The sequence below is a fragment of the Geotrypetes seraphini genome, chromosome 11, assembly GCF_902459505.1.
Source record: "Geotrypetes seraphini chromosome 11, aGeoSer1.1, whole genome shotgun sequence".
In the NCBI taxonomy this organism is placed as follows: Eukaryota; Metazoa; Chordata; class Amphibia; order Gymnophiona; family Dermophiidae; genus Geotrypetes; species Geotrypetes seraphini.
In genome coordinates, this window is record NC_047094.1 from 117,153,781 (window position 1) to 117,174,496 (window position 20,716).

The 20,716-nt window shown below is 44.1% G+C and overlaps 1 protein-coding gene across 3 annotated transcripts in view; it reads left to right on the top strand.

Moving 5' to 3' along the window:
- Window positions 1-20,716, top strand: part of LOC117369007 (nectin-2-like) — a 162,866-nt gene that overhangs the window by 130,879 nt on the left and 11,271 nt on the right. The gene's annotated exons all lie outside the window — the stretch shown is intronic.

Sequence of the window (20,716 nt, forward strand, 5' to 3'; positions counted from 1 at the left end):
TGACAGTGGGAGCAGCCACAGGCTTCCGCATCCCCACTCTGATGAGCAGGGATGTGCGCTCCTGGTTTTCCCATTCACTTCTATTACAGCTACAGTGAGCCTCTTCAGAGGTGAGCTCATCAGAGCGGGGATGCTGCATCAGCTGTCAGCAGTGCACATGGTGGATCGTTCAGTCAGGGCAAATATTACTGCTTTTTTGGGCTTAGGCTCCCTCAAAAATGAACATCTCCCCTGCTGTAGCTAGTAGGAATCCCCCCAAGCCTCACCAACTGATGGCCACCTCCTCCCCTCCAACTTCCCAAGTTCTGCAGCTGGCAGCAATATTGCAGAACTGCTGCCTTCCCTCCTCCCTGCCCCCCCCCCCTCCTTGGCTTTCATGCATGCATGAAAGCAGTGGCAGCTTGAGGATATTGCCATTGTCTGCAAAGCTTGGAGATTTCGGGTTGCCAGACTGGAGGAAGATGTCTTCAGGTGGCAGGGCTCGGGAATCCCCAATAGCTCAAGTATTTGTAAATTGCACTCAAGTGGGGAGAAACTGTGGTACCCATCCATTAATTTTGGGCTCCAGTCCCTCCCCTAAATCAGCTGTATATGACTACGCCACTGAATACAAAAATAATTGTGATGTACATATCCCATAGCTAACACATTCCAGTTAATAAATTCAAAATAAAACAATTTTTTTCTATCTTGTTGTCTGGATATTTTGTTTTTCCATCATCATGATTCCAGTTTCTCTTTCTGCTTTTTGTCTATCTTCAACTAATTCTCTTTCCAGTGTCTGCTGTTTATTTTTTTCTCCTCTCTTGTTCCATTCTCTCCTTATGTTTGTCTCCAGTGTATTGATTTTTCCCTTTCGGCTTTCTTAACTTTTTCTTTTTGCCTCTGTCCACTCAAATCTTGCTTTCTTTCTCAACCTTCTTTTTAAATGATTAGCTACCTCTCAATTCTCCATCTTCTCCCATTTCCCATCTCACTCCTTTCCCAGCCTCCTATTTCCTGCTATTTACTCCCCATTACCACATTTCTACCACTATGCTCACTGCTCTCTCACTCATCTTGTCATCTCCCTTTTGACCTCATTCACATGGCACACGACTTTCAGAATCCCCCCTCCCTCTCTTCATTGGTCAGGCCATAACTCCCTGTCCCTTTCTTTCCATCCCCTTTCTTTTCCCAGCTCTCTTCCCTCCTGCCCTCCCATGGGTCCATCTCTCCTCCTCTATCCCCATGGTCCAACATTTTGCTCCCTCTCTTTTCTGTTTTTTTTCTTCCCTCCCCCCTGATGCTGAACAATGAAATGGAGGGGGAAAAAAGAGAGATGCTGCATCTCTCTGCCTTCCATCCAAAGGCCTAAAATTTCTCCCTACCTCCCTTCCATCCCCAGATCCATCGTCTCTCTGTTTCTCTTCTCAACTGCCCCCCACCCCATCTCTCCTCCTACCTGCCTGCCTCCCTCCCCCAGGTCTACCATTTCTTCCTTTCTCTTCCCAACAGTTCTCCCTTCAAGTTGGAAATTTTACATATAGCCAAAGAAAACAGGCAATTAAAATATCAAGGGTCCAATATAATCTTTGTACCAGATTATTACTCCGGCCACAACTAAGGCAGCTCGGGGCAAAATATGGCCTCTTTTATCTGGCAATCATGAGGGGCACTCATGGAAATCATACTGTACAGTATAAACTATACAGGAGAGACAGGACACATAAAAAGGGTGGAGGAATAGCGCTTTACATAAAAGACTCCATACCCTCAACCAGGATGGAAACAACAGCAAGGGCGGATGGCTTGGAATCACTATGGGTTAAGCTACCGGGAGGAACTGGAGCAGACATAAAATTGGGTCTGTACTACCGCCCACCTGGACAACCAGAAGAAATCGACCAGGACCTGGAGGCTGAACTGAGGTAGGTATGCAAAAGCGGAAGTGTGGTGGTAATGGGGGACTTCAACTACCCTGGGATAGACTGGAATATTGGGCACTCAAACTGCACGAGGGAGACCAAATTCCTGGAGGTCACGAGGGACTGTTTCATGGAACAGCTGGTCACAGAACCAACACGGGGAGATGCCACTCTTGACCTAATCTTCAATGGACTAGGGGGACCCGCAAAGGAGATGGCGGTATTAGCCCCACTAGGAAACAGCAATCACAACACGATCCAGTGCAGGCTAGAAATTGGATCATCAAAGGTGAAAAGAGCCACAACGACGGCACTCAACTTCAAAAAAGGGAATTATGATGCCATGAGGAAAATGGTGGGAAAGAAACTCAACGGCAACACAAGGAAGATGGAGTCTGTAGAAAAAGCCTGGAACCTACTCAAGGACACTGTGCACGAAGCACAGAACCTGTGCGTCCCCAAGTTCAGGAAAGGGTGCAAAAAAAATAGAACAAAAAACCCAGTGTGGATAACAAATGCAGTAAAGAAGGCGATAAGTGACAAGAAAGCATCGTTCAAAAAATGGAAAAAAGACCAAACAAAGGACAACCAAAAGGAGCACAAAGAACACCAAAGGGAGTGTCACCAAGTGGTTAGAAAAGCAAAAAGAGAATACGAAGAGAGACTGGCGGGGGAAGCAACAAACTTCAAATCATTCTTCAGGTACATTAAGGGGAAGCAACCGGCAAGGGAGGAAGTAGGACCCTTGGATGATGGAGACAGAAAGGGAGTGGTAAAAAATGAAAAAGAGATAGTGGACAAGTTAAATGAGTTCTTCACATCAGTCTTCACGAGGGAAGACACAACCAACATTCCGGAACCAGAGGAGATCGTAAATGGAGACCAAGATGTTAAGCTGGTCAAATTAGAGGTAAGCCAAGAGGATGTCCTCAGGCAGATGGACAGGCTAAAGAGTGACAAATCGCCGGGTCCAGACGGCATTCACCCAAGGGTACTCAAGGAACTAAGGAACAAAATAGCAGAGCCACTTCGACAAATATGCAACCTATCCTTAAAAACTGGAGAGATCCCTCCCATAAAAGGGGAGGAGCCAACAGCGGGGATCTCACTGGAGCCAACACTCGGGCTTGCAGCAGGTAGCTGGGAGGGCTGAGCCGAGCACGTGGGAACCAGAGAGAGACCAGAGCAGAGAGGAGAAATATCGGGGAGTGCAGGGAGAGACCGGAGAGGAGAGGAGGAGTACCGGGGAGTGCAGAGAGAAACCGGAGAGGAGAGGAGCAGTACCGGAGAATGCAGAGAGAGTTCAGAGGAATGCAGAGAAAGATCGGAGGAGTGCAGAGACTGCTAGGACAAGGAGAAGAGAGGGGCTAAGGCGAAACGGGCAGAGTAGAGCCCAGGGGAAGAGGCGAGAGATAGCTCCGCCTACCCCCGATGTCATCAGCCAATCCATCCCATAAAAGGGGAGGAGCCAACGGCGCGCAGCCGTTCGGTGCGCGGCGAAGGCGAGCGGCAAAGGCGCTTGCCTTAGCGAGAGCGCCTTTGCGAAGGAGCCTTGAGAAGGAGCCCAGGCAGCCCAGCAGCAAAAATCTAACTAAGGTACTTTTCTTCTCTTCTCACTCTTCTCACTCTTCTCTCTCTCTATTCTTTCAGCTAGCTGCGCACCAGGCACCACCAATACGCACCGTGGGACATAGGAACAGGATAGAAGAAATGGAGGCAGTAGGAGCCCAGCAGAGCTACCCAGTATACTGGGTAGCATCGAATGTCATATGTATGACTACCTCCCCTCCGGGAGGCAGGTGTACATATGCAGTCAATGCCAGGAACTGGATAGCCTGAAGAAGGAGGTTGGGAGACTGCAGGTTCGAGTACAGGAACTGGAGGGACTCTGCAACATAGAGGAGCAGTGCTGGGCAACGGAAGACACCGCCAGAGAGGACCACATCACGGAGCAAGTTAGGGAATTCGAGAAGTTCATCGAGGAGGCCTGCAGGATGGTGGAGGCTCAGGACCACAAGCACATCAGGAGGGAGCTAACAGACGGACGACAAAATCCACCAGACGCCATGGGAGTAGGACCTTGCGGAGAATCTGGACAGGCAGATGAGGAGGAGACCCGACAAAACCTGGAGGAGGGACTAGAGGACTGCACCACCGATACAGACCTAAGACCAGAGAGACATTTGAAGAAGGGGAGATCTGCTATCTGGTGGGAGACTCAATCCTGAGAGGAGTGGACAGTCACATAGCTGGAGGGAGAGAGGACCGTCTAGTGACATGTCTCCCGGGAGCAAGAACGAAGGACGTCACCGACAGAATCGAGAGGATCCTGGAAGGGGCCGAGATGGAGGAGACAGCTGTAGTAATCCATGTTGGAACCAACGACGTCAGCAGGAGGGACTACATCAGGACTGCACTAACCGATCAGTTCAGGATCCTGGGGAGGAAACTGAAACTGAGGGCAAGGAAGATAGCCTTCTCAGAGATCCTGCCAGTACCTAGAGCGGACGCAAGGAGGCAGAGCGAACTACAAGCAATAAACGGTTGGCTCAGGAGATGGTGCGAGGAGGAGGGTTTCCTTTTTTTCACGGAACTGGACAACCTTCCTGGGAAAGAATAAGCTCTACAGGAGAGACGGACTGCACCTGAGCACGACTGGGACAAGGATGCTGGCACGCAACGTCCAGAGCGTCATTGATTTGGCTTTAAACTGAGGAAGAGGGGAAAGCCGACAGTCGATCTGACACATCGGACAAAAGTATCAAGTAAGGATACTGAGCAGGGACATTGTAAAAGAGGGCTGGGGACTGAGTGGGAACTTTTGGGAAAAGGACCTAAGGATACAACACAGGGGCCCAGGGCCATGGACATAGAGCAAGGACATTGTAAAAAAGGGATTGGGACTGGGAGGGAACTTTTGGAAAAAGAACCTAAGGACGCAATGCAGGGGACCCGGGCCAAAGATATTGAGCAAGGACACTGTAAAAGAGGGCTCAGGTCTGAATGGGAATATTTTGAAAATGGACCTAAGGGAGAATTGCAGGGGTCTAGTGCACGAATAAAACTGGCAAGCAGCACTAATAGAGAACAACGGATTCCAGAGGGACAACCAAAAACAGGGGAACAGGCTGAGGACGAAACAGACATACCACAGGAGGAGGATGACCGAGACGAGGCTTGGGGTCTGGCAACTCACGAGGGGGCCAGGAGCGCCAAACCACGAGGACATACAGCAAAAAAGACGAACAAATGGGACTTACTTTGCCTATACACTAATGCTAGGAGCCTAAGGGCTAAAATGGGAGAGCTGGAAATCCTAGCCAGCAAAAAGGGCATAGACATAATTGGAGTCACAGAAACGTGATGGACTATTGACAATGAATGGGATGTGGCTTTACCAGGATTCACTGTTGTTTCCATCCTGGTTGAAGGTATAGAATCTTTTATATATAGCGCTATTCCTCCACCCTTTTTGTGTGACCTATCTCTCCTGTAGAGATAGGTCACACAAAAAGGGTGGAGGAATAGCGCTATATATAAAAGATTCTATACCTTCAACCAGGATGGAAACAACAGTAAGGGCGGACGACTTGGAATCACTATGGGTTAAGCTTAACTATCAGGAGGAACTGGAGCAGACATAAAATTGGGTCTGTACTATCGCCCACCTGGACAAACGGAAGAAATCGACCAGGATCTGGAGGCTGAACTGAGGCAGGTATGCAAAAGCGGAAGTGTGGTGGTGATGGGAGACTTCAACTACCCGGGAATAAACTGGAGTATTGGGCACTCAAACTGCATGAGGGAGACCAAATTCCTGGAGGTCACGAGGGATTGTTTCATGGAACAGCTGGTCATGGAACCAACACGGGGTGATGCCACCCTTGACCTGATCCTCAACGGACTAGGGGACCCGCTAAGGAGGTGGCGGTACTATCCCCGCTAGGAAACAGTGATCACAACACGATCCAGTACAGGCTAGAAATTGGATCATCAAAGGTGAAAAGAACTACAACAACTGCACTTAACTTCAAAAAAGGGAATTATGATGCCATGAGGAAAATGGTGGGAAAGAAATTCAACGACAGCGCAAAGAAGATGGAGTCCGTAGTAAATGCCTGGACCATACTCAAGGGCACAGTGCACGAAGCACAAAACCTGTGCATCCCCAAGTACAGGAAAGGGTGCAAAAAAAAAATAGAACAAAAAACCCAGTCTGGATAACAAATGCAGTGAAAAAGGCGATAAGTGACAAGAAAGCATCATTCAAAAAATGGAAAAAGGACAAAACAGAGGAGAACCAAAAGGAACACAAAAAACACCAAAAGGAGTGTCATTGAGTGGTTAGGAAAGCAAAGAAAGAATTTGAAGAGAGACTGGCAGGGGAAGCAACAAACTTCAAATCATTCTTCAGGTACGTAAAGGGGAAGCAACCAGCAAGGGAAGAAGTGGGACCCTTGGATGATGGGGACAGAAAGGGAGTGGTAAAAGAGGAAAAGGAGATAGCTGACAGGCTAAATAAGTTCTTCACGTCAGTTTTCAAGAGGGAGGACACAACCAACATTCCGGAGCCCGAGGAGATCGTAAAAGGAGAGCAGGATGAAAATCTGGTTCAGCTAGAGGTGAGCAAGGTGGATGTCCTCAGGCAGATAGACAGGCTAAAGAGCGACAAATCGCCAGGTCCGGATGGCATTCACCCAAGTGTACTCAAGGAACTAAGGAACGAACTAGCTGAGCCACTTCGACAAATATGCAATCTATCCCTAAAGACTGGAGAGATTCCGGAAGTTTGGAAAATAGCAAATGTCACACCCATCTTCAAGAAAGGCTCAAGGGGAGACCCAGGAAACTACAAGCCGGTGAGCTTGACCTCGGTCCCGGGAAAGATGATGGAAGCGCTGATTAAAGACAGCATCTGGGAACACATCGACAACTATGGGCAGCTAAAGTCGAGCCAGCATGGCTTCTGCAAGGATAGGTCATGCCTCACGAACTTATTGTACTTCTTTGAGGGGGTAACCAGCCAGGTGGATAAAGGGGAATCCATAGATATCATTTACCTTGACTTCCAAAAAGCCTTCAACAAGGTGCCACATGAAAGACTACTAAGGAAGCTATGGAACCATGGGGTGCAAGGGGAGGTCCACCGATGGATCAAAAACTGGCTGGCGGACAAGAAACAGAGGGTTGGAGTAAAGGGACATTACTCAAATTGGCAATGCGTCACGAGCGGAGTTCCACAGGGGTCGGTGCTGGGACCGCTCCTATTCAATATATTCATTAACGACCTGGAGGCAGGAACAAAGTGTGAGGTTATTAAATTTGCGGATGATACCAAACTATATCGCAAGGTCAATAACATGGAGGACTGCGAAGATCTCCAAAAAGATCTGACAACACTGGAAAAGTGGGCCAAAAAGTGGCAAATGAGTTTCAACATAGAGAAATGCAAGGTCTTGCATATAGGGAAAAAAACCCCAATGTTCACTTACAAAATGGGGGGGATCAGCGCTAGGGGTGAGCGACCTTGAAAGAGACCTGGGAGTGATGGTAGACACAACATTGAAGGCGTCGGCGCAGTGTGCCACGGCCTCAAGGAAAGCAAACAGAATGTTGGGTATCATTAAGAAGGGTATTACGACCAGGACAAAGGAAGTCATCCTGCCACTGTATCGTGCTATGGTGCGCCCGCACCTGGAGTACTGTGTTCAGTTCTGGTCGCCGTACCTCAAGAAGGACATGGAGGTACTTGAGAGGGTCCAGAGAAGAGCAACTAAGCTAATAAAGGGCATGGAGGACCTCTCATATACTGACAGACTGAAAAAGCTATGGCTTTTCTCCCTGGAAAAGCGGAGACTTAGAGGAGACATGATAGAAACCTTCAAGATCATGAAGGGCATAGAAAAAATAGAAAGGGACATGATAGAAACCTTCAAGATCATGAAGGGCATAGAAAAAATAGACAGGGACAGATTTTTCAAATTAAGGGGATCAACAAGTACAAGGGGGCATTCAGAGAAACTGAAAGGGGAGAGGTTTAGAACAAACGCCAGGAAGTTCTTTTTCACACAGAGGGTGGTAGATACATGGTATGTGCTACCAGAGGATGTGATAAACAGGAGCACGCTACAGGGGTTCAAAGAAGCTTTGGATAGGTACTTCGAAGACAAAGGGATTGAGGGGTACAGATAAGAGTAGAGGTAGATTATAAGGATGGGATTAGAGGTAAGTTACAAAATTAATCAGGGACCACTGTTCAGGCACTAGGCCTGATGGGCCGCCGTGGGAGCGGACCGCTGAGCAGGATGGACCTCTGGTCTGACTCAGCGGGGGCAACTTCTTATGTTCTTATGACTGGAAAATAGCAAATGTCACGCCCATCTTCAAGAAGGGTTCAAGGGGTGACCCAGGAAACTATAGGCCGGTGAGCTTGACCTCGGTCCCGGGAAAGATGATGGAAGCGCTGGTTAAGGACAGCATCTGTGAACACATTGAAAACAATGAGCAGCTAGAGTCGAGTCAGCATGGCTTCTGCAAGGGTAGGTCATGCCTTACAAACTTATTGTACTTCTTTGAGGGGGTAAACAGCCAGGTGGATAAAGGGGAATCTATAAGGACATAAGAAGTTGCCCCCGCTGAGTCAGACCAGAGGTCCATCTTGCTCAGCGGTCCGCTCCCGTGGCGGCCCATCAGGCCTAGTGCCTGAACAGTGATCCCTGATTAATTTTATAACTTACCTCTAATCCCATCCATAAAATCTACCTCTACTTTTATCTGTATCCCTCAATCCCTTTGTCTTCCAAGTACCTATCCAAGTACCTTGACTTCCAAAAAGCCTTCGACAAGGTACCACACAAAAGACTGCTTAAGAAGATATGGAACCACGGGGTGCAAGGTGAGGTCCACCGATGGATCAAAAACTGGCTGGCGGACAGGAAGCAGAGGGTTGGAATAAAGGGACATTACTCAGACTGGAAATGGGTCACGAGCGGAGTTCCGCAGGGATCAGTGCTGGGACTGCTCCTGTTCAATATCTACATAAACGACCTAGAAGTGGGAACAAAATGTGAGGTCATTAAATTTGCGGATGACACCAAACTATACAGCAGGGTTAAAACCATGGAAGACTGCGAAGATCTCCAAAAGGATCTAACGACACTGGAAGAGTGGGCCAAAAAGTGGCAAATGAGCTTCAACATAGGGAAATGCAAGGTCATGCATATGGGGAAAAAGAACCCAATGTTCACTTACAAAATGGGGGGGATCACTACTAGGGGTAAGTAACCTTGAAAGAGACCTGGGAGTGATGGTAGACACAACACTGAAGACGTCGGCACAGTGCGCCACAGCCTCAAGGAAAGCAAACAAAATGTTGGGTATCATTAAAAAGGGTATCACGACCAGGACGAAGGAAGTCATCCTGCCACTGTATCATGCAATGGTGCGGCCGCATCTGGAATACTGTGTCCAGTACTGGTCACCATACCTCAAGAATGATATGGTAGTACTTGAGGGAGTCCAGAGAAGAGCAACTAAGCTGATAAAGGGTATGGAAAATCTCTCATATACTGACAGATTGAAACAGTTAGGACTGTTCTCCCTGGAGAAGCAGAGACTTAGGGGAGACATGATAGAAACCTTCAAGATCCTGAAAGGCATAGATAAAGTAGACAGGGACAGATTTTTCAAATTAAGGGGAACCACAAGTACAAGGGGGCACTCGGAGAAATTGAAAGGGGACAGGTTTAGAACAAACGCTAGGAAGTTCTTTTTCACCCAGAGGGTGGTGGATACATGGAATGTGCTTCCAGAGGCTGTGGTAGATAGGAGCACATTACAGGGCTTCAAAGAAGGTTTGGATAGGTTCCTAGAGGACAAAGGGATTGAGGGGTATAGATAGGTTATAGGGATAGGAGTAGAGGTAGGTTATAGGAATAGGAGTAGAGATATGTTATAGAGCTAGTCAGGGACCACAGCTCAGGCAATGGGCCTGATGGGCCGCCGCGGGAGCAGACCGCTGGGCGAGATGGACCTCTGGTCTGCCTCAGAGGAGGCAACTTCTTATGTTCTTATGTTCTTCTTAAGCGACTTGAGCACAAGATACCGGAGCTAGAAGGACTTTACACCACAGTGGACCCTATGAAGGCATTTGAAGACTTCAGGAGTGAGAGACACATCGAGAACGAAGTCAGGGAACTCGAGGAATTCATTGAGGAAGCATACAGGAAGAGGGTGGAAGAGAACGAACTCCAGATGAGAGATGAAGTTACACCAACACCAACATGGAAGGGGGAGCAAGAAGCAGGTGACCTTAAAGAAGACACCCACAGAGGAATACTGCACAAGGGGGAAGAATTGGATAATCGATGCCCAGAAGTAGAGAGAGCGAAGCACACCGAGGAGATTGACCTGAGACCGAAATGAAAATTGAAGAAGGGAAAGTCAGCGATCCTGGTGGGAGACTCAATACTGAGGCATGTGGACAGCCACATAGCAGGAGGAAGAGAGGATCGATTGGTGACCTGCCTTCCAGGTACAAGAACCAAGGACATCATGGACAAAATTGGGAAGATCCTGGAAGGAGCGGAGACTGAAGAGACCGCGGTAATGATCCACATCGGGACGAATGATGTCAGCAGGAGAGACTACAGAAGAGTCATGCTGATAGAACAGTTCAAGATTCTGGGAAGGAAGCTGAAGATGAGGACCCAGAAGATAGCATTCTCAGAGATCCTACCGGTACCGAGGGCAGATGTGAAAAGGCAGGAGGAACTACAATCAATAGATGCGTGGATGAGGAAATGGTGTGAGGAAGAAGGGTTCCACTTCGTGAGGAACTGGACAATGTTCTGGGGCAAGAGCAAGCTCTACAGGAGACATGGACTGCACCTGAGCGCGACGGGAACAAAACTTCTAGCAAACAATGTCAAGAGAGGAATAGAACAGGCTTTAAACTAAGAGGAAGGGGAAAGCCGACAGTCGACCTAGCGTCGACGATTCAGAAGAAGGTATCCCGTGAAGATACTAAGGGGAAAAAAGGCTGGAAAGAAACAAGGGACAAATTACAGGAGTCAACTAACCCACAAGTGGAGATTAGAAAGATTGTAACAAAAGAGAAGACACTAAAGACTGAAGCACAGGGAAAGGAAATGAAGACAACAAAATGCCAGGATATAAATTGCATATATACTAATGCAAGGAGCCTAAGAAACAAAATGGGGAACTAGAAGCCATGGCCAATGCAGAGGACATAGACATCATTGGAATCTCTGAAACGTGGTGGAATGAGGAAAACAAATGGGATACAGCACTGCCGGGGTACAAGCTCTATCGCCAAGACAGGTCAGGACAGAAAGGAGGAGGAATAGCCCAATACGTAAAAGAAAGCATACAATCGACAAGAATGGACACAGCGGAGACGACTAACAAACTGGAATTGCTATGGGTTAAAATACCGGGTAGGAAAGGGGATGAAATAAAGATGGGCCTATACTATCGTCCACCCGGGCAAACCGGAGATATCGATAAAGAAATGGATGCCGAGATGAAGCGAGAATGCAAAAGCGGTTACACGGTTATTATGGGAGACTTCAACTACCCCGGGATAGACTGGAGTCTTGGAAGCTCAAGATGCGCTAGGGAGACAGAATTCCTGGAGGCTATACAAGATTGCTTCATGGAGCAGCTTGTTAGAGAACCGACGAGAGGAAATGCCACTCTGGATCTAATCTTAAATGGGCTAATGGGACCTGCAAAAGAAGTGGAAGTAGTGGGACCGTTGGGAAACAGCGATCATAATATGATCAAGTTCAAGGTTGAAGTAGGAATACCGAACGGAAACAGAACCATAGCGACAACTTTCAACTTCAGGAAAGGAAACTATGAAGCAATGAGAGAAATGGTAAGGAAGAAACTTAGGAACACTTCCAAGAAATGGCAAACGGTAGAACATGCCTGGTCTTTTTTTAAGGACACGGTGAGCGAGGCACAAAATCTGTACATCCCCAGATTCAGAAAGGGGTGCAAAAAGAGTTGAACAAAAGACCCGGTATGGATGACTAAAATAGTGAAGGAAGCGATAGGCAATAAGAAAAATTCATTCAGGAAATGGAAAAAGGACAAAACTGAGGGGAACTGGAAAGAGCACATGAAGTATCAAAAAGAATGTCACCGTGTGGTTCGAAAAGCCAAAAGAGAGTATGAAGAGAGGCTAGCTAGGGAGGCACGAAATTTCAAACCATTCTTCAGATATGTTAAAGGGAAACAGCCAGCTAGGGAGGAGGTGGGACCGCTGGACGAAGGAGACAGGAAGGGAGTGGTGAAGGAGGAGAAAGAAGTCGCGGAAAGACTTAACATGTTCTTTTCGTCTGTATTTCCAAACGAAGACGCAACCAACATACCGGAACCTGAGCAATTCTTCAATGGAAATCAAGCAGAAAAATTAACATCCATGGAAGTGAGCTTTGATAATGTACACAGGCAGATAGAAAAACTTAAAACTGACAAATCCCCGGGTCTGGACGGAATCCATCCAAGGGTTTTGAAGGAATTAAAGGAGGAGATAGCGGAACTACTGCAGCAAATTTGCAACCTATCCCTGAAAACAGGCATGATCCCGGAGGATTGGAAGATAGCCAACATCACGCCCATCTTTAAAAAGGGATCAAGAGGTGACCCAGGAAACTACAGACCGGTGAGTCTGACCTCGGTTCCGGGGAAAATGGCAGAAGCACTGATAAAAGAAAACATCGATGAACATTTGGAAAGAAACGAACTTCTGATAACAAGCCAACATGGTTTCTGCAGGGGGATATTGTGCCTAACTAACTTATTGCACTTCTTCGAAGAAATTAACAAACGGATGGACAGAGGAGACCCCATAGACATCATATACCTTGATTTCCAAAAAACCTTTGACAAGGTGCCTCATGAGCGTCTACTCCGGAAACTGAAGAACCATGGGGTGGACGTAGACGTACATAAATGGATCAGAAACTAGTTGGCGGGTAGGAAACAAAGGGTAGGGGTGAAGGGCCACTACTCGGACTGGATGAGGGTCACGAGTGGTGTTCCGCAGGGCTTGGTGCTCAGGCTGCTGCTATTTAATATATTCATAAATGATCTAGAAACAGGGACGAAGTGTGAGATAATAATATTTGTGGACGATACAAAACATTGTAAACCGCTCTGAACTGTTTGTGGTATTGCGGTATACAAAAATAAAGTTATTATTATTATTATTAAAGAGGAATGTGAAGAATTGCAAAGGGACTTGAACAAACTAGGGGAATGGGCGGCGAGATGGCAGATGAAGTTCAACGTTGAGAAATGTAAAGTATTGCATGTTGGAAGCAGAAACCCGAGGTACAACTATACGATGGGAGGGATGTTATTGAATGAGAGTACCCAAGAAAGGGACTTGGTGGTAATGGTGGACATGACAATGAAGCCGATGGCACAGTGCGCAGCAGCCGCTAAGAAAGCAAATAGAATGCTAGGTATAATCAAGAAGGGTATTACAACCAAGACGAAAGAAGTTATCCTGCTGTTGTATCGGGCGACGGTGCGCCCGCATCTGGAATACTGCGTCCAATATTTGTCGCCGTACCTTAAGAAGGATATGGCGTTACTCAAGAGGGTTCAGAGGAGAGCGACACGTCTGATAAAAGGGATGGAAAACCTCTCATACGCTGAGAGAATGGAGAAACTGGGTCTCTTTTCCCTGGAGAAGAGGAGACTTAGAGGGGATATGATAGAGACTTATAAGATCATGAAGGGCGTAGAGAGGAACAGATTCTTCAAACTTTCAAAAAATAAAAGAGCAAGAGAACATTCGGATTAGTTGAAAGGGGACATTCAAAACGAATGCTAGGAAGTTCTTCTTTACCCAACGAGTGGTGGACACCTGGAATGTGCTTCCAGAGGGCATAATAGGGCAGAGTACAGTACTGGGGTTTAAGAAAGGATTGGACAATTTCCTGCTAGAAAAGGGGATAGAAGGGTATAAATAGAGGATTACTGCACAGGTCCTGGACCTGTTGGGCCGCCGCGTGAGAGGACTGCTGGGCATGATGGACCTCAGGTCTGACCCAGCAGAGGCATTGCTTTTGTTCTTATGTTCTTAAAGTGCCAGTTATTTGAAAAGATAAGTTTGGTAACACTATTTTTTGAAGGTTTTTAATAATATTTCATTAATCAGATCTTAATATAAGTGGTGATGAATTGTTACATTAGAATGTTTATATTTGAATATCTGTTTGGCACGAGTCAATTCGAATTTTGATTTTTACATGTATTAATGCACTTTTCCAGCTATTTGTTTACTTCGTACTGGCGTTTTGAATGCATTAACTTTGTAGATAAGTTGTTAACCTTTGGCAGAGGGGAACGTATGCAGATTGCCATTTTCATGGACAATAAGGCAAAGCTGGAAACAAGAATGAATGAAGAAAAGGAATAATATATGACTGCAAAGCATTCTGAACAGGAGCTAAGTAAAAAGAGCACCAGATTTATCATCAGCAATCCTCAAAAGCAGGGGATTTGTACTGGCCAGATTGAATCCTGGACCTTTGGCTGTAAAGGTGAAGATAAGGAGTGTAAAAACCAGGAGTTTTAGCTTTAATAATGACAGGACAAGAACGCTTCCAGTATATACAGTGGAAAAAAGAAAGAGGAAAGATAACTCTTGAATGATTGGCTCAATACAAGAATCCGTCGACCTTGGGGAAAATATTCGAGGGTAGAACTGCAAATGAAGATGAACTAATTGCAGATGGTCTAATCAGCAAGTGAGGTCCGCAAGTGCTCAAAGGTTTTTGAGAGTTCAATAAAAGTGAAAACCTGAATCTTTTCTTCTCAGTCCTGAACACAGCTGAATGCAGCTTATCTTCAGTTAAAGAAACAATGGGCAAAATTTAGCTGGTGTTTTCAGCACTTGCCAGGAAGCATTTTGGAGGCGTTGCTGAAGGAACTTGTGTGGATTGCAGTCCCGTTGATCTCACTAAGAAGTGTACAAATGGTTTCCATTGCTCTGTTACTAAACTGGAATATAGTATGGAGGCTATTATAGTGAAATTAATAGCAATCTTTGTGATGTAGCCAGTTCGGTATTAACTTTGAAGTTTTATATTTGGTAACATCTGGCTTTTAGCCTAATCTCATATAAATCTAATATTTACCAGTACTATTGGGAGCAAGTGGAGATCTCTGAATCTTTGCGAGTGACAATGGATCTCTGTGAGTGACATCGGAAAATGATGGCTGGAAGTGCTGAAGACTAACAGAATATAGAATGTTGAATGGTTGACAGATGAATGATATAAGTATTAAAAAAGGAGGAAGGAGAATGGGAGGGAAGAAGGGAAAGGGGAAGGAGGGAGGAAGGGGAATATTTTTGGGATGATTGTGTTATTGCAAAGATTTTTGCAGGTACATTTTTAATGGGTATTTAATGTAAGTAATTTAAAGGGGATGAATTTAGAAGAGGTTATTTAATTCATGTTTTTATGGGGGGATTTTTCATGATATAGTTGTATATAATATATTGGTATATGTTTTATTTTAAATTGAATATATTTGTGCTATTTTTTCATTATTAAACGCATTTTGATAAGATGGGGAGAGTTTTGGGTTATTAGTGATGTTACTAATATTAATTTATTAATGAATTAAACAAATTGATAACTATTTTAAATGAATTATTTATTTTATTAGTCATAAATTACATTGTTGTGGGGTAATTTAATTCAAACTTTATTCAATAATTACAGTGGTGCCTCACACAACGAACTTAATTCGTTCCAGGAGCAAGTTTGTTATGCGAAAAGTTCGTTATGTGAAACGCGTTTTCCCATAACAATACATGTTAAAAAAAATAATTCGTTCTGCAGCATAAAATATGCTAAGATGACATAAAAAAAGATAAATTTGTCAAAATGGTGAAAATGGTGGTCTTGCTGAGGCCAAACTCTTTGACGAGGTCACACTGTTTTACCCCACATTCACTCCTTCTAATTATTTCCCGCTTCATTTCAACAGAAATCACCTTCCTGCTTTTTTTAGAAGCCATGATATATAAAAAATATTGAGTTTATCTTAAAAGGACGACTGTATACAGTGAGAGAGGGCAGTTAAGCGCAGTGACTAACGACTGCCTGCGCGGAAGGATGCAATACATCGGCAGCTCGGGCGACTTCGTTGTGTGAAACGAAGTTCGTTGTGTGAAACGAAGTTCGTTGTGTGAAACGAAGTTCGTTGTGTGAAACGAAGTTCGTTGTGTGAAGTTCGTTGTGTGAAGTTCGTTGTGTGAAACGAAGTTCGTTGTGTGAAACGAAGTTCGTTGTGTGAAGTTCGTTGTGTGAAACGAAGTTCGTTGTGTGAATCAAGACATGAAGTTCGTTGTGTGAAGCGTTCGTTGTGTGAGGCGTTCGTTATGCGAGGCACCACTGTATATGTTAGACCTAATGAAAATTATAAGTGCTTAATTTTAGTTATTTAAGATGCTTTAGGTATAATTGTTTATGTGATCTTTTTGATTTATATAATTTAGGAAATATTGATTTGAGGGCTCTATTGAGAATAGAGATTAGTTTTGGGATATTAATTACACTTTTAACAAAGCATTTTAGGGGGAAAACATCATATGTGGTATTATACTCTGCTGTTTTGGATTATTAAGTTATATAGAATGTAATATTGTAATGTAATGAAAGTTTTATATAATAGTTATATCTTTATAGCTATATGAATTGTCCCTATTAATTCTTTAATAATAGTAGAATAATATAATAGTTCCAATATTAGCTGATGTTGTGACTAGAGTAAAGTATATTTTATAATTATGTAATCAAAGGGATGCTTATGGATAAAAGTTGGGGAGGTGGCTGGGTGGGACTTTTCGTTTGCTTGTCTTGATGTGCTTTCTCAAGCAATCATTATTTATGGGGGGTGTTGAGGGGAGGGTTAGGGTATATAGTGAGGGGTGGGGGAATGGATGTGTAATAGGATTTTTAGCTTACTATGGATGAAGTTTATTTTAGGTCAATTAGGTTGGTACCATATAGATAGAATAATAAAATGTCTCTGACAATATATTCATTAAATGTCAATGGCCTCAATCACCCTATTAAGAGAAAGAAAACATTATTTTTTCTGAAAAGGCAGGGGGGCGGATATATATTTTATTCAAGAAACATTTATCTGCAGTAGAATCAAGAAAGTTAGAAGGGGATTGGGTCAAACAGTGTTTTTATGCCCCTGCTGTAGGGGGAAAAAGCTGAAGTTGCTATCTTGGTACATAAAAAATGTTTGGCCACATTTAACATGATATCTGTGGATCCCTTGGGAAGGTGGATTCAAGTGAAAATGAGCTCAGGGAAAGATACCTTGTTACTGTTTAATATATATGCACCTAATTCGAATCAGGCTGAATTTTTTAAGAACCTTCAATAGCTGATATTACCATCATCTGCCTCCAATTTAAATTGGCAGGGGACTTTAATGCAGTAATAGATCCTGTACTGGATAAAAAACCTAGTAAAATATTAAAATCATTAGGTTTGGATACTTTGGTAAATTCTTGTGGTTTAAAAGATATTTGGAGGCTTCTTCATATCAATGATCGGGAATTTTCATTTGGCTCCCATGTTCATAAATCATTTTCAAGAATTGATTATGTGTTTATATCAGATAATTTAGTTCAGCAAGTAAAAAGGCAACAATAGATCCAATTATTTTATCAGATCATGGGGGTGTTTGGATTGAATGTGATATAGATGGACAAGAGAATAATAGACTTGTTTGGAGGTTCAATAAATGCATTGCTGGCAGATTCCAACTTTATGGAAGAATTTCAGTTGAAAATGAATGAATTTTTTCAGATCAATGCTTCGGAAGAAATCTCTATAGAAACATTATGGGATGCCTTTAAGGCCACCATGAGAGGACACATAATTTTATATTCAGCATATATTAGAAAGCAACTAAATAAAGACTTTCTTTTTTTTTTTTTTTAATTCTTTATTTATTAGATTATTCATTACAATATCTTTGTAACAAACATGCATGAATGAACACAAAAATACAAATGTAAATTCCTTAACGGGAATTAACATAATATAAGGAAACTATTTCAATCATATCCTAGTCCACATTAAAGCTGATCGCCAGTACAAATAAAACATCAAAGCAAATCTTTCTATCTACTATCTAGGAACAGGCAAATGGCTATTATATATATTATACATCATCCTCCTAAAATAAACTGAATATTAGGAATTACACTTTCAACAAAGGTTTCTCTTTAATAAAATCTTCTACCTGGGCTGGATCAAAAAACACATATTTATCATTTCCATATGATATCAGGCATTTACATGGAAATTTTAAGAAGAAAGTAGCTCCGACTGCCAAAACCTCGATTATGCAGACCTCGACTAGGGTGACGGGATAATCGTGCGCCAGATGCCAGCGTGCCGACAATCCATCGCCGACAATTTGGCGGAAGACAGAAGCGTGCGGGGGAAAAAATAATTTTTAAAGAGCTCCGACTGGGGGTTTGGGGTGGCAACCCCCCCACTTTATTGGTTAGTATTCACGCTGCCGTTGCGGGGGGGGTTTGGGGGTGAAACCCCCACATTATAGAGAAAACAGAACTTTTCTCAAAAAAAAATCAGAAAAAGTACTGTTTTCGCTATAATGGAGGTTTTCAACCCCCCAAACCCCCTCCAACCGCAGCGCGAACACTAACCAATAAAGTGAGGGGGGGTTGCCACCCCAAACCCCCGTCGGAGCTCTTTAAAAATTACTTTTTCCCCCGCGTACTTCTGTCTTGCGCCGAATTGTCGGCACTGGATTGTCAGCGCGCTGATGTCTTGCGCTCCACTGTCTATGAACCTTGACTAGGCTATGCAGACGACATCACCATTCTCCTTCCTTTTGATCAGCCAACGCCCACCATGACTGACACACTACACAGAACTCCAGAAACAGTGGCAACATGAATGAAAGACCACAAACTAAAATTGAACCCAGATAAAACAAAATTCATACTTCTCGAAAAAAATAAAACCCCAACCATAACAAACCTAGTAATAAACTCAATCGCATACCGCATTCAACCCACTCTAAAAACTTCTGAGAATGACGATAGACAGATGCTGCACCATGCAACCACAAATCAACAAAACAATACAGAAATCATTCATGGTCATGAGAAACCTAAGGCAAGTTCGAAAATTCTTTGACGGAAAACAATTCCAGCTCATGGTCCAGTCCCTAGTCCTAGGTCTCCTTGACTACTGTAACATCCTATATCTCCCTTGCCCTGCAACAATGATAAAACAACTACAAACAGTACAAAACACAGCTCTGAGACTAATCTATTCACGAAGAAAACACGACCACATCACCGAGGCATACCTCTACTCACACTGGCTCCCAATTCAAGCAAGAATACTATTTTTAAATTCTATTGTCTATTATTTAAATCCATAAATGGTGACAGCCCAACTGCCTAATGGTGACAACTGCCTAATCCAAACTACCACAACCAGACACATGAGAACCCAGACACCATTCACATACCCTCTAATCAGAGACATCAAATGGAAAAAAACTGTACGATGGCCTTTTAGCCACACAGGCAGCAAAACTAGACCACCAACTCTCCAATCTACTAATCACAACCCCAGACTACAAAACTTTCAGAAAAGAAATTAAAACCCTGCTAGTCAAGAAATCCATGAAGACTAACTAATACCATATGAAACATTGCAATCCTCTGAAGCAATCCGCTCTACTCTGTAACACCTCTGGACATGTCCAGAAATCCTCTTCTGTAATCTGTCTTGAACTGCAAGGTAAGGGCGGAATAAAAATCACTAATGTAATGTAACAATTTTTGCAACTTTCCAGCAGCTGACCATCCTTCTGATGATGCAAGCATAGATTTGGATGCGGAGCTAATGTTGCAACACAGATTGTTGCGAAATAATTGGCAGAGAAAACAATATAATGTTTGTTTAACATCACTCCAGACAAGCCAATCTCAGACATATTTCTTACCATTCAAATTTCGAAATGTTAGTATGCTTTCTGGAAAAACTTGGTGGATCTGTGGAACAAGCGTGCTGTGTGCCACCCTTCCTAAACTCGGGGTCCCTTCACCTGGGAGTTTGCTTGCCCACTGACCTTGTCATGGGTGTTAAGCACAGGCTGTATGCATCTGGAGTGAAACCTACCTGGGTTTCAGGGTTTCAAGATACAGGCTGTCTTTCCCACCCCTGACCATGTGGCAAGGATCTGTCGGAAGTCATAGTCGGTGTCTAGCCGACTGGCAGTCTGAAGATCTTCAACTTTGGTCATTTGGAGAAGTTTCTGAGGCAGAAAATCCTTTTCCTCCATTCAGCTACTGTTAAAACTGCTGACAGGCAAGGCACTACAAAACTGTGAGTAACGCTCCATTATTTCCTATTGGAACTTTGGGGGTGGCTTGTTGAACGCTTTAAGTCATTTTGCACAGTTTCAGATGGTAGGGTTCAGGTCCCCCACTTCCCCAGACCCCAAATCGCTATTTTTTTTAGGGGGGGGGGCTTGTTTATGTTTGCCGTTTTTGGCGTTAATTCGCTGGTGGCAGCCATCTTGGATTATCAATTATCTTTTTTTCAAAGTTTTATTTCTGCCTCAATACCCCTCAATTTGCTTAAAAATAATTTGGGATGGACTCCCAGCCCCTAATCTGCTGGATGTGTGCATTGATGGCGCCAGATCCATGTAAGGGGAGTGGGAAGTCACTTCGGAATTCACCT